The 15,000-nt window shown below is 44.9% G+C and overlaps 1 pseudogene; it reads right to left on the bottom strand.

Moving 5' to 3' along the window:
- LOC124019434 overlaps window positions 1-15,000 on the bottom strand; it is a 176,176-nt pseudogene that overhangs the window by 64,366 nt on the left and 96,810 nt on the right.

Here is a 15,000-nt window from a genome sequence, read left to right as displayed (position 1 = left end):
ATAGATAGATAGATAGATAGATAGATAGATAGATAGATAGATAGATATGAAGCCCCTAAATAAGATATGGTGCAACCAATTACCTTCAGAAGTCACATAATTGGTTAAATTAAGTCCACCTGTGTGCAATCTAAGTGTCACATGATCTCAGTATATATACACCTGTTCTGAAAGGCCCCAGAGTCTGCAACACCACTAAAGCAAGGGGCACCATGAAGAACAAAGAGCTCTCCAAACAGGTCAGGGTTGGGTTATAAAAAAATATCTGACATTTTTAACATCCCACGGAGCACCATTAAATTCATTATTAAAAAATGGAAAGAAAATGGTACCACAACAAACCTGCCAAGAGAGGGCTGCCCACCAAAACTCACGGACCAGGCAAGGAGGGCATTAATCAGAGAGGCAACAAAAATACCAAATATAACCCTGAAGGAGCTGCAAAGCGCCACAGCTGAGATTGGAATATCTGTCCATAGGACCACTTTAAGCTGTATACTCCACAGAGCTGGGCTTTATGGAAGAGTTACCAGGAAAAAAGCCATTGCTTCAAGAAAAAAATAAGCAAATACGTTTGGTGTTTTCCTAAAGGCATGTGGGAGACTCCCCAAACATTAGGAAAGGTACTCTGGTCAGATGAGACTAAAATGTAGCTTTTTGACCATCAAGGAAAACACTATGTCTGGCGCAAACCCAACACCTCTCATCACCCCAAGAACATCATCCCCACAGTGAAGCATGGTGGTGGCAGCATCGTGCTGTTGAGATGTTTTTCATCGGCAGGGACTGGAAAACTGGCCAGAATTGAAGGAATGGTGGATGGCGCTAAATACTGGGAAATCCTTGAGGGAAACCTGTTTCAGTCTTCCTGAGATTTGAGACTGGGACGGAGGTTCACCTTCCAGCAGGACAATGACCCTAAGCATACTGCTAAAGCAGTGGTTCTTAACCTTGTTGGAGGTACTGAACCCCACCAGTTTCATATGCACATTCACCGAACCCTTCTTAATTGGAAAAATAAAATTATTTTTTTCAAATTCAAAACATAGGTAAATATTTGGCTGGTGCACAAAATGAACCATGCATCAACATCACTGTGTTCAAAGAACCAAATCATCAAAACATGTTTTTCACACAAAAACATAATAATGAATATTTACTGCAAATCGGTGTGACTTCTGCTGTTGCCTTTCAGAGACCAGTTCAGAAATGCGTGGCTTCAATTTGGCAAGTGCCACTCTCATGTCATTTTCGCAACAATGTCTGTTCCTTTTCTTCGTTTTTATGTCCAGCATCCTCAAAAAGGATTGCTCGCAAAGATATGTTGTAACAAACGGTATGAAAATCTCCAGAGCTTCTTAGCAATAACAGGGTACGTTACCATTTGTTGACACCAAAACGTTGAAAGCGTTGTTGTTCTGAAGAGTTGCTGTTGAACCTGGCACTGCTGAATTTCAATGATTTCATTGAGGTATTCATCATTGACATCTGTTGTCTCAACACTAAACGTGAACGGCTGTCTCACCCATGCTGGATATGACTCTCTTGTAGGGAAGGATATGACTCTCTTGCAAGCTCATCTAAGTGCGTGGCAATTGCTTGCTTCAGTTCCGCGGGTACAGAAATGTCTCCGATTCCAGATACATCTTCGATCTTACTTACACAGTCGTCCAGCAGGGGAAAGTTTGCGAAGTTATTGTTCTCTGTTCGTCGTTTCCATAACGGTAGCTTTTTTTTGAAAAGCCTTTTTGAAAAGCCGCTTCGATGATATTGACTCCACCGCCCTACATCTTTGGATTGAGATGATTGAGAGCTGCGAAGATATCGGCCATGTACGCTAAAATGAGAATGAACTCAGAATTTTTGAAGCAATAAGCATGACAATGTTGGTGCTCTTGCAAAAACAGGACTAATTCCACACGCACGGCAAAAACATGATTCAGCACCTGTCCCCGGGATAACCACCGAACTTTAGAATGGTACAGAAGTACCTCGAGAGCCCATTTCTTTACACAGCTCACTGAAGATGCGGAGCCTCAGAGCACTAGTTGGCACATAGTTCACGCATTCCACTACAATTTTTAATTGGTCGACAACTCCATTGTGTCCTCCTCCCAGAGCGCCAAGAACCTTGGCGTGATCCTGGACAACACCCTGTCGTTCTCAACTAACATCAAGGCGGTGGCCCGTTCCTGTAGGTTCATGCTCTACAACATCCGCAGAGTACGACCCTGCCTCACACAGGAAGCGGCGCAGGTCCTAATCCAGGCACTTGTCATCTCCCGTCTGGATTACTGCAACTCGCTGTTGGCTGGGCTCCCTGCCTGTGCCATTAAACCCCTTCAACTCATCCAGAACGCCGCAGCCCGTCTGGTGTTCAACCTTCCCAAGTTCTCTCACGTCACCCCCTCCTCCGTTCTCTCCACTGGCTTCCAGTTGAAGCTCGCATCCGCTACAAGACCATGGTGCTTGCCTACGGAGCTGTGAGGGGAACGGCACCTCAGTACCTCCAGGCTCTGATCAGGCCCTACACCCAAACAAGGGCACTGCGTTCATCCACCTCTGGCCTGCTCGCCTCCCTACCACTGAGGAAGTACAGCTCCCGCTCAGCCCAGTCAAAACTGTTCGCTGCCCTGGCCCCCAATGGTGGAACAAACTCCCTCACGACGCCAGGACAGCGGAGTCAATCACCACCTTCCGGAGACACCTGAAACCCCACCTCTTTAAGGAATACCTAGGATAGGTTAAGTAATCCCTCTCACCCCACCCCCCCCTAAGTTTTAGATGCACTATTGTTAAGTGACTGTCCCACTGGATGTCATAAGGTGAATGCACCAATTTGTAAGTCGCTCTGGATAAGAGCGTCTGCTAAATGACTTAAATGTAATGTAATGTAAATGTAATACTTCTGCCAGTTTTGGAGGCAAGGTTTTTGTTGCCAACGCATGACTGTGCAGAATAGAATGCGTAACAATGATGTGTGGTGCATCGGCTTTCACTAGCGCACCAAAACCAGACTTTCTTCCCAGCATGACTGGAGCTCCGTCCGAACAAACTGCAGAAACCATATCCCACGAAAGATTGTTGTCTTTGAAGAAGTCATCCACAAGTTTCTTCACATCGGCTGCCTTAGTTGTTGTTGTAAGAGGCTTACAAAATAAAAAAATCTTCCTTTATCACGTCGTCTTTCACATAGCGCATGAATACAGCAAGCTGGCTTAGATTGGAAACGTCTGTGGTCTCGTCGAGTTGAAGGCTGAATTTTGCCGGGCTTGAAATCAGATCTGCAACTACTTGAGCCAAGATGTCTTTGCTCATGTCCTCTATTCTGTCGCTGATGGTGTCATTTGAAAGAAGAATTTGGGATAACTTAACTTCAGCCTCTTTAACCAGCATGATATGCGCCATCTTCAACACAGCTGGTTTTATGAGTGTTTCACCAATGGTGTGTGGTTTTCCTGCTTTGCGATCAGTTAAGCAACTTCGTACGATGCTGTGAGGATCGGTTTGTTGATGGGTACAAAGCCGAGAACAGGCAGAGTAGCCTTTTCAACGAATCTGGCTCTCTTCACCTTGAATTCAGCGAGCGTTGTGTTCTTGTATTTTCCATCTCCATGCAGCTTAAGGAAGTGTTCTCTGCTCAACTTGGCATTGCAAATCATGCAGTTAGGACACTGACTCCCATCACGTTCCGTTATACATGTGAATCGATATTGTACATATTCTTCCGACCACTTTCTTTTTTTGCTCGACATGAAGGGATTAAAATATTAAGAAAGAAATCATAAGACGTACCATCACGACAGTGACAAGTCGACTACTGAGCGCACCAAATTCCCTGCAGCACAGATAGGCCAAGTGTTGTAGCGTGATCACCTGCAGCCAATGATGGCCAAGCGGAGCGTGTCATCACGAATCATATTAGTCGGATGTGTCGAACCCCTGAGACTGACTCACCGAACCCCTGGGGTTCGATCGAAAAAATCCCAGTGGCTAGATGTGCCAAGCTTATAGAGACCCCAAGAGACTTGCAGCTGTAATTACGGCAAAAGTTGGCCCTACAAAGTATTGACTTTGGGTGGGTGAATAGTTATGCACGCTCAAGTTTTCTGTATTTTTCATCTAATTTCTAAAAACAAAAGATAGATAGATAGATAGATAGATAGATAGATAGATAGATAGATAGATAGATAGATAGATAGATAGATAGATAGATAGATAGACCTACTCTTTAACATGTTTCCTACAGGGAACAGAGTTCCTCATGCAGGTCCCAGTCAGGATGTCTACGTTGTCAACGACGACGAAGGGCTTCTCCTCCAGAGTCACGATAGACAGGTGGTTCTCATCGGCCTCCTCGTCTCCCCACGAGTTATACCTGCTCAGACAGACATTATAATGCCTTATAACAAGATATACCTGCTTACAAACACACATTATAATTAATTCTAACAAGATATACCTGCTCACACACATTATAATGCCTTATAACAAGATATACCTGCCCACACAGACATTATAATGCCTTATAACAAGATATACCTGCTCACACACACATTATAATGCCTTATAACAAGATATACCTGCTAACACACACATTATAATGCATTATAACAAGATATACCTGCTCACACACACATTATAATGCTTTATAACGAGTTACGCCTGCTTACACAGAAAACCAGGGGGTTAGAGATAGACTAGTGTCCTGTCCAGGGCTTAAGGTAGACTAGTGTCCTGTCCAGGGGGTTAGGGTTAGACTAGTGTCCTGTCCAGGGGGTTAGGGTTAGACTAGTGTCCTGTCTAGGGGCTTAGGGTTAGACTAGTGTCCTGTCCAGGAGGTTAGGGTTAGACTAGTGTCCTGTGCAGGGGGTTAGGGTTAGACTAGTGTCCTGTCCAGGAGGTTAGGGTTAGACTAGTGTCCTGTGCAGGGGGTTAGGGTTAGACTAGTGTCCTGTCCAGGGGTTAGGGTTAGACTAGTGTCCTCTCCAGGGGGTTAGGGTTAGCCTAGTGTCCTGTCTAGGGGTTAGGGATAGACTAGTGTCCTTTATATTACATGTAACTATGTCATATTAACAATGTAAATTGATTTTAAAATAGTTGTACCTGGGCCATACCGGGAACATCAGAGACAGGGTCCCATTCTCCCAACGACCCATCTAGAGAGAGAGAGAGAGAGAGAGAGAGAGAGAGAGAGAGAGAGAGAGAGAGAGAGAGAGAGAGAGAGAGAGAGAGAGAGAGAGAGAGAGAGAGAGAGAGAGAGCAACAACAACAAATCATCATCATCATCATCATCACTATCATCATCACTATCATCATCACTATCATCATCATCATCATCATCATCACTTGTTACCTTCTCCCATGTTCTATTTGGATGAAGAACAATGACGGACAGTTTGGGGTTGGCTTGGTATCCATCTACCGTGAAGGACAGGTCCCGCTCTTCGTAGGTCACCTGCATCATGTTCCTGTAACACATAAATTCATCATCATCATCATCATCATCATCATCATCATCATCATCATCATCATCATCATCATCATCATCATCATCATCATCATCATCACTATCATCATCATCATCACTATCATCATCATCACTATCATCATCATCATCATCATCATCATCATCATCATCATCATCATCATCATCATCATCATCACTATCATCCTCATCACTATCATCCTCATCACTATCATCATTATCATCATCATCACTATCATCATCATCACCATCATCATCATCATCATCATCACTATCATCATTATCATCATCATCATCACCATCATCATCATCATCATCATCATCATCATCATCATCATCATCATCATCATCATCATCATCATCATCACCACTATCATCATCATCATCATCATCATCATCATCATCATCATCATCATCATCATCATCACTATCATCATCATCACCAACACCACTAGCATCATCATCATCATCATCATCATCATCATCATCATCATCATCATCACTATCATCATCATCATCATCATTATCATCATCATCATCATCATCATCATCATCATCATCATCATCATCATCATCATCATCATCATCATCACTCATCATCATCATCATCATCATCATCATCATCATCACTATCATCATCATCATCATCATCATCTATCATCATCATCATCATCATCACTATCATCACTATCATCATCATCATCACCACCAACACCATCATCATCATCATCACTATCATCATCATCATCACTATCATCATCATCACCATCATCATCATCACTATCATCATCATCATCATCATCAACCCAACTAGTAGAGTGTTCCAAGCCATCATCATCCTCATCACTATCATCATCATCATCATCATCATCACTATCATCATCATCATCATCATCATCACCATCATCATCATCACTATCATCATCATCACTATCATCATCATCATCATCACTATCATCATCATCATCATCATCACTATCATCACTATCATCATCATCATCACCACCAACACCATCATCATCATCATCACTATCATCATCATCATCACTATCATCATCATCACCATCATCATCATCACTATCATCATCATCATCATCATCAACCCAACTAGTAGAGTGTTCCAAGCCATTCTTCCAGTTTCCCCCAGCCATGCCACATCATGGAGATATTCTACAATCGACTGATTCAACTAATGAAGGGTTTTGATGAAGAGGAGACAAACTGAATCAGGTGTGTTAGTTCTGGAATACATCCAATAGGGGAATGGGATGGGAGTCCTCAAGGAGTGGTTTGGGTAACAACTATAAGGGGAATGGATGGGAGTCCTCAAGGAGTGGCTTGGGTAACAACTATAAGGGGAATGGATGGGAGTCCTCAAGGAGTGGTTTGGGTAACAACTATAAGGGGAATGGAACGGAGTGGTTTGGGTCCTCAAGGGGATGGATGGAGTTGGGAAACAACTGTAAGGGGAATGGATGGGAGTCCTCAAGGAGTGGTTTGGGTAACAACTATAAGGGGAATGGATGGGAGTCCTCAAGGAGTGGTTTGGGTAACAACTATAAGGGGAATGGATGGGAGTCCTCAAGGAGTGGTTTGGGAAACAACTGTAAGGGGAATGGATCGGAGTCCTCAAGGAGTGGTTTGGGAAACAACTATAAGGGGAATGGATCGGAGTCCTCAAGGAGTGGTTTGGGAAACAACTGTAAGGGGAATGGATTGGAGTCCTCAAGGAGTGGTTTGGGTAACAACTATAAGGGAATGGATCGGAGTCCTCAAGGAGTGGTTTGGGTAACAACTGTAAGGGGAATGGATGGGAGTCCTCAAGGAGTGGTTTGGGAAACAACTGTAAGGGAATGGATCGGAGTCCTCAAGGAGTGGTTTGGGTAACAACTATAAGGGGAATGGGTGGGTGTCCTCAAGGAGTGGTTTGGGTAACAACTATAAGGGGAATGGGTGGGAGTCCTCAAGGAGTGGTTTGGGAAACAACTATAAGGGGAATGGATGGGAGTCCTCAAGGAGTGGTTTGGGTAACAACTATAAGGGGAATGGATCGGAGTCCTCAAGGAGTGGTTTGGGAAACAACTATAAGGGAATGGGTGGGTGTCCTCAAGGAGTGGATCAGAGTCCTCAGGGAGTGGTTTGGGACAGAGAGGACAGAGAGAGAGAGAGAGAGAGAGAGAGAGAGAGAGAGAGAGAGAGACAGAGAGAGAGAGAGAGAGAGAGAGAGAGAGAGAGAGAGAGAGAGAGAGAGAGAGAGAGAGAGAGAGAGAGAGAAGACAGAGAGAGAGAGAGAGAGAGAGAGAGAGAGAGAGAGAGAGAGAGAGAGAGAGAGAGAGAGAGAGAGAGAGAGAGAGAGACATATTTCCCCCAGATCACACAGATCCATAAAGAATTCGAAAACAAATCCAATTTTGAAAAACTCCCATATCTTTTGGGTGAAATTCCACAGTGTTCCATCACAGCAGCAAGATTTGTGACCTGTTGCCACGAGAAAAGGCAACCAGTGAAGAACAAACACCATTGTAAATACTACCCATATTTATGCTTATTCATTTTATCTTGTGTCCTTTAACTATTTGTACATTGTATATATATAATATGACATTTGTAATGTCTTTACTGTTTTTAAACTTCTGTATGTGTAATGTTTACTGTTAATTTTTGTTGTTTTTCACTTTATATATTCACTTTGTATGTTGTCTACCTCACTTGCTTTGGCAATGTTAACACATGTTTCCCATGCCAATAAAGCACTTGAATTGAATTGAATTGAATGAGAGAGAGAGAGAGACAGCGAGAGGTAGAGAGAGAGAGAGAGAGAGAGAGAGAGAGAGAGAGAGAGAGAGAGAGAGAGAGAGAGAGAGAGAGAGAGAGAGAGAGAGAGAGAGAGAGAGAGAGAGAGAGAGAGAGAGAGAGAGAAAGAGAGAGACAGAGAGAGAAAGATAGAGAGAGAGAGAGAGAGAAAGATAGAGAGAGAGAGAGACAGAGAGAGAAAGATAGAGAGAGAGAGAGAGAGAGAGAAAGATAGAGAGAGAGAGAGAAAGATAGAGAGAGAGAGAGAGAGAGAGAAAGAAGAGAGAGACAGAGAGAGAAAGATAGAGAGAGAGAGAGAGAGAGAGAAAGATAGAGAGAGAGACAGAGAGAGAAAGATAGAGAGAGAGAGAGAGAAGAGAAAGATAGAGAGAGAGAGAGAAAGAAAGAGAGGACAGAGAGAGAGAGAGAGAGAGAGAGAGAGAGGAGAGAGAGAGAGAGAGAGAGAGAGAGAGAGAGAGAGAGAGAGAGAGAGAAAGGATGGAAGGAAGGAAGGAAGGACGGAAGGAAGGAAGGAAGGAAGGGGAGAAAGAGGAAGAGGAGTTGAATGTGTGTGTGAGGGGGAGGCAGTGTCAGAGGCCAAACTGCTCTCTGGGAAAAACAAACACTGCATTGATTTCTCTCTAAAGATACACACGCCTGGAGGACACACACACACACGCACGCACGCACGCACGCACACACACACACACACACACACACACACACACACACAGAGAGAGGTCTGCCCTCAACACATCTACTTCGACACCAATCACTATTAAATTCACTGTACAGAATTTAACATATTGTAGTTGCAGTTTAACTGTAGAGTAATGTATTAAAACTGTCTACAACATAGTTCTACAGTAATATATTACAACTGTCTACAACATAGTTCTACAGTAATATATTACAACTGTCTATTGTCGTTCTTTTAACGCAACGTAACGTAATCAACACTGCTAGCTAGCCAGCTAGCCCCCGAATAGCAGCACTGTAGAAACTATTACACTCAACGGAACGACTTGATTAGTGTAGTGTCAACAACGCAGCCACTGCCAGCTAGCCTACTTCAGCAGTACTGTATCATTTTAATCATTTTAGTCAATAAGATTCTTGCTACGTAGCTTAACTTTCTGAACATTCGAGACGTGTAGTCCACTTGTCATTCCAATCTCCTTTGCATTAGCGTAGCCTCTTCTGTAGCCTGTCAACTATGTGTCTGTCTATCCCTGTTCTCTCCTCTCTGCACAGACCATACAAACGCTCCACACCGCGTGGCCGCGGCCACCCTAATCTGGTGGTCCCAGCGCGCACGACCCACGTGGAGTTCCAGGTCTCCGGTAGCCTCTGGAACTGCCGATCTGCGGCCAACAAGGCAGAGTTCATCTCAGCCTATGCCTCCCTCCAGTCCCTCGACTTCTTGGCACTGACGGAAACATGGATCACCACAGATAACACTGCCACTCCTACTGCTCTCTCTTCGTCCGCCCACGTGTTCACGCACACCCCGAGAGCTTCTGGTCAGCGGGGTGGTGGCACTGGGATCCTCATCTCTCCCAAGTGGTCATTCTCTCTTTCTCCCCTTACCCATCTGTCTATCGCCTCCTTTGAATTCCATGCTGTCACAGTTACCAGCCCTTTCAAGCTTAACATCCTTATCATCTATCGCCCTCCAGGTTCCATCGGAGAGTTCATCAATGAGCTTGATGCCTTGATAAGCTCCTTTCCTGAGGACGGCTCACCTCTCACAGTTCTGGGCGACTTTAACCTCCCCACGTCTACCTTTGACTCATTCCTCTCTGCCTCCTTCTTTCCACTCCTCTCCTCTTTTGACCTCACCCTCTCACCTTCCCCCCCTACTCACAAGGCAGGCAATACGCTCGACCTCATCTTTACTAGATTCTGTTCTTCCACTAACCTCATTGCAACTCCCCTCCAAGTCTCCGACCACTACCTTGTATCCTTTTCCCTCTCGCTCTCATCCAACACTTCCCACACTGCCCCTACTCGGATGGTATCGCGCCGTCCCAACCTTCGCTCTCTCTCCCCCGCTACTCTCTCCTCTTCCATCCTATCATCTCTTCCCTCTGCTCAAACCTTCTCCAACCTATCTCCTGATTCTGCCTCCTCAACCCTCCTCTCCTCCCTTTCTGCATCATTTGACTCTCTATGCCCCCTATCCTCCAGGCCGGCTCGGTCCTCCCCTCCCGCTCCGTGGCTCGACGACTCATTGCGAGCTCACAGAACAGGCCTCCGGGCAGCCGAGCGGAAATGGAGGAAAACTCGCCTCCCTGCGGACCTGGCATCCTTTCGCTCCCTCCTCTCTACATTTTCCTCTTCTGTCTCTGCTGCTAAAGCCACTTTCTACAACTCTAAATTCCAAGCTTCTGCCTCTAACCCTAGAAAGCTCTTTGCCACCTTCTCCTCCCTCCTGAATCCTCCTCCCCCCCTCCTCCCTCTCTGCAGATGACTTCGTCAACCATTTTGAAAAGAAGGTCGACGACATCCGATCCTCGTTTGCTAAGTCAAACGACACCGCTGGTTCTGCTCACACTGCCCTACCCTGTGCTCTGACCTCTTTCTCCCTCTCTCTCCAGATGAAATCTCGCGTCTTGTGACGGCCGGCCGCCCAACAACCTGCCCGCTTGACCCTATCACCTCCTCTCTTCTCCAGACCATTTCCGGAGACCTTCTCCCTTACCTCACCTCGCTCATCAACTCATCCCTGACCGCTGGCTACGTCCCTTCCGTCTTCAAGAGAGCGAGAGTTGCACCCCTTCTGAAAAAACCTACACTCGATCCCTCCGATGTCAACAACTACAGACCAGTATCCCTTCTTTCTTTTCTCTCCAAAACTCTTGAACGTGCCGTCCTTGGCCAGCTCTCCCGCTATCTCTCTCTGAATGACCTTCTTGATCCAAATCAGTCAGGTTTCAAGACTAGTCATTCAACTGAGACTGCTCTTCTCTGTATCACGGAGGCGCTCCGCACCGCTAAAGCTAACTCTCTCTCCTCTGCTCTCATCCTTCTAGACCTATCGGCTGCCTTTGATACTGTGAACCATCAGATCCTCCTCTCCACCCTCTCCGAGTTGGGCATCTCCGGCGCGGCCCACGCTTGGATTGCGTCCTACCTGACAGGTCGCTCCTACCAGGTGACGTGGCGAGAATCTGTCTCCTCACCACGCGCTCTCACCACTGGTGTCCCCAGGGCTCTGTTCTAGGCCCTCTCCTATTCTCGCTATACACCAAGTCACTTGGCTCTGTCATAACCTCACATGGTCTCTCCTATCATTGCTATGCAGATGACACACAATTAATCTTCTCCTTTCCCCCTTCTGATGACCAGGTGGCGAATCGCATCTCTGCATGTCTGGCAGACATACCAGTGTGGATGACGGATCACCACCTCAAGCTGTACCTCGGCAAGACGGAGCTGCTCTTCCTCCCGGGGAAGGACTGCCCGTTCCATGATCTCGCCATCACGGTTGACAACTCCATTGTGTCCTCCTCCCAGAGCGCTAAGAACCTTGGCGTGATCCTGGACAACACCCTGTCGTTCTCAACTAACATCAAGGCGGTGGCCCGTTCCTGTAGGTTCATGCTCTACAACATCCGCAGAGTACGACCCTGCCTCACACAGGAAGCTGCGCAGGTCCTAATCCAGGCACTTGTCATCTCCCGTCTGGATTACTGCAACTCGCTGTTGGCTGGGCTCCCTGCCTGTGCCATTAAACCCCTACAACTCATCCAGAACGCCGCAGCCCGTCTGGTGTTCAACCTTCCCAAGTTCTCTCACGTCACCCCGCTCCTCCGCTCTCTCCACTGGCTTCCAGTTGAAGCTTGCATCCGCTACAAGACCATGGTGCTTGCCTACGGAGCTGTGAGGGGAACGGCACCTCAGTACCTCCAGGCTCTGATCAGGCCCTACACCCAAACAAGGGCACTGCGTTCATCCACCTCTGGCCTGCTCGCCTCCCTACCACTGAGGAAGTACAGTTCCCGCTCAGCCCAGTCAAAACTGTTCGCTGCTCTGGCCCCCCAATGGTGGAACAAACTCCCTCACGACGCCAGGACAGCGGAGTCAATCACCACCTTCCGGAGACACCTGAAACCCCACCTCTTTAAGGAATACCTAGGATAGGATAAAATAATCCTTCTCACCCCCCCCTTTAAGATTTAGATGCACTATTGTAAAGTGACTGTTCCACTGGATGTCATAAGGTGAATGCACCAATTTGTAAGTCGCTCTGGATAAGAGCGTCTGCTAAATGACTTAAATGTAAATGTAAATGTAAAATGTAAATGTCTACAACATAGTTCTACAGTAATATATTACAACTGTCTACTACATAGTTCTACAGTAATATATTACAACTGTCTACAACATAGTTCTACAGTAATATATTACAACTGTCTACAACATAGTTCTACAGTAATGTATTAAAACTATCTACAACATAGTTCTACAATAATATAGATAAACTTTATACAACATAGTTCTACAGTAATGTATTAAAACAGTTTACAACATAGTTCTACAGTAATATATTACAACTATCTACAAAATGGTTCTACAATAATATAGATAAACTGTTTACAACATAGTTCTACAGTAATATAGATAAACTGTCTACAACATAGTTCTACAGTAATATAGTTAAACTGTCTACAACATAGTTCTACAGTAATATAGATAAACTGTTTACAACATAGTTCTACAGTAATATATTTAAACAGTCTACAACATAGTTCTACAGTAATATATTAAAACAGTCTACCCAACGTAGTTGTACTACAGTACCAGTCAAAAGTTTGGACACACCTCCTCATTCAAGGGTTTTCTTTATTTTTACTATTTTATAGATTGTAGAATAATAGGAAGACATCAAAACTATGAAATAATATATTTGGAATAATGTTGTTTCCAAAAACTGTTAAACCATTTCAAAATATGTTTTATATTTGAGATTCGACTAAGTAGCCACCTTTTGCCTTGATGACAGCTTTGCACACTCTTGGCATTCTCTCAACCAGCTTCATGAGGTAGTCACCTGGAATGCATTTCAATTAACAGGTGTGCCTTGTTAAAAGCTCATTTGTGGAATTTATTTCCTTCTTAATGTGTTTGAGCCAATCTGTTGTGTTGTAACAAGGTAGGGGTTGTATACAGAAGATAGCCCTATTTGGTAAAAGACAGAGTCCATATTATGGCAAGAACAGTTCAAATAAGCAAAGAGAAACTACAGTCCAACATTACTTTAAGACATAAATGTCAGTCAATCCGGAAAATTCTTCAAAAGTTTCTTCAAGTGCAGTCGCAAAAACCATCAAGCGCTATGATGAAACTGGCTCTCATGTGGACCGCCACAGGAACGGAAGACCCAGAGTTACCTCTGCTGCGGAGGATACATTTATTAGAGTTACCAGCCTCAGAAATTCCAGCCCAAATAAATGCTTCACAGAGTTCAAGGAACAGACACATCTCAACATCAACTGTTCAGAAAAGGCTGCATGAATCAGGCCTTCATGGCCGAATTGCTGCAAGGAAACCACTACTAAAGGACACCAATAACATGAAGAGACTTGCTGGGGCCAAGAAACAAAAGCAATCGATATTAGACTGTTGGAAATCTGTCCTTTAGTCTGAATTTGTATAGTAGTCCAACCGCCGTGTATTCGTGAGACGCAGAGTAGGTGAACGGATGATCTCCGCATGTGTGGTTCCCACCGTGAAGCATGGAGGAGTAGGTGTGATGGTGTGGGGGTGCTTTGCTGGTGACACTGTCTGTGATTTATTTAGAATTCAAAGCACACTTAACCAGCATGGCTGCGATTCTGCTGCCATCCCATCTGATTTGGGCTTAGATTGACTATTATTTGTTTTTCAACTGGAGCAATACGCCATCCTGTGTGGTTTGCGTTTGTTTCTCAACAGGACAATGACCCAACACACCTACAGGCTGTGTAAGGGCTATTTGACTAAGAAGGAGAGCGATGGAGTGCTGCATCAGATGACCTGGCCTCTGCAATCCCCCAACCTCAACCCAATAGAGATGGTTTAGGATGAGTTGAGTGAAGGAAAAGCAGCCAACAAGTGCTCAGCATATGTGGGAACTCCTTCAAGACTGTTGGGAAAAGCATTCCAGGTGATGCTGTTTTGAAAGAATGCCAAGAGTGTGCCAAAAGCTGTCATCAAGGCAAAGAGATGGCAACTTTGAAGAATCTATCAAATCTAAAACATATTTGGATTTTATCAACAATTTTTGGAAGCTACATTATTCCCAAATATATTATTTCATAGTTTGGATGTGTTCTGTGTGGAAAGGACATCTGCGTGACGTTGTAAAGAATTACAGACCATGTCAAAGGCATATTTGGAGTTTTGTGGATTCGCACCTGATATCCTGACATTCTGACTCCCGATGTATCTGTCAGACATCTATAATAATAGTGGGGAATTACTCTGAATATCACACATGGACATTTTCCTATGTCTAGATATGGACTCGTTCAGAGTGTGTGTGTGTGTGTGTGTGTGTGTGTGTGTGTGTGTGTGTGTGTGTGTGTGTGTGTGTGTGTGTGTGTGTGTGTGTGTGTGTGTGTGTGTGTGTGTGTGTGTGTGTGTGTGTGTGTGTGTGTGTGTGTGTGTGTGTGTGTGTGTCCAGCCTCTCTCTGAACGTTCTCTAATTTGAGAGTCCATCCTCTCTCTGAACG

Source organism: Oncorhynchus gorbuscha, unplaced genomic scaffold (assembly GCF_021184085.1).
Source record: "Oncorhynchus gorbuscha isolate QuinsamMale2020 ecotype Even-year unplaced genomic scaffold, OgorEven_v1.0 Un_scaffold_921, whole genome shotgun sequence".
NCBI lineage: Eukaryota > Metazoa > Chordata > Actinopteri > Salmoniformes > Salmonidae > Oncorhynchus > Oncorhynchus gorbuscha.
This window is presented reverse-complemented; position numbering and strand designations above follow the sequence as displayed.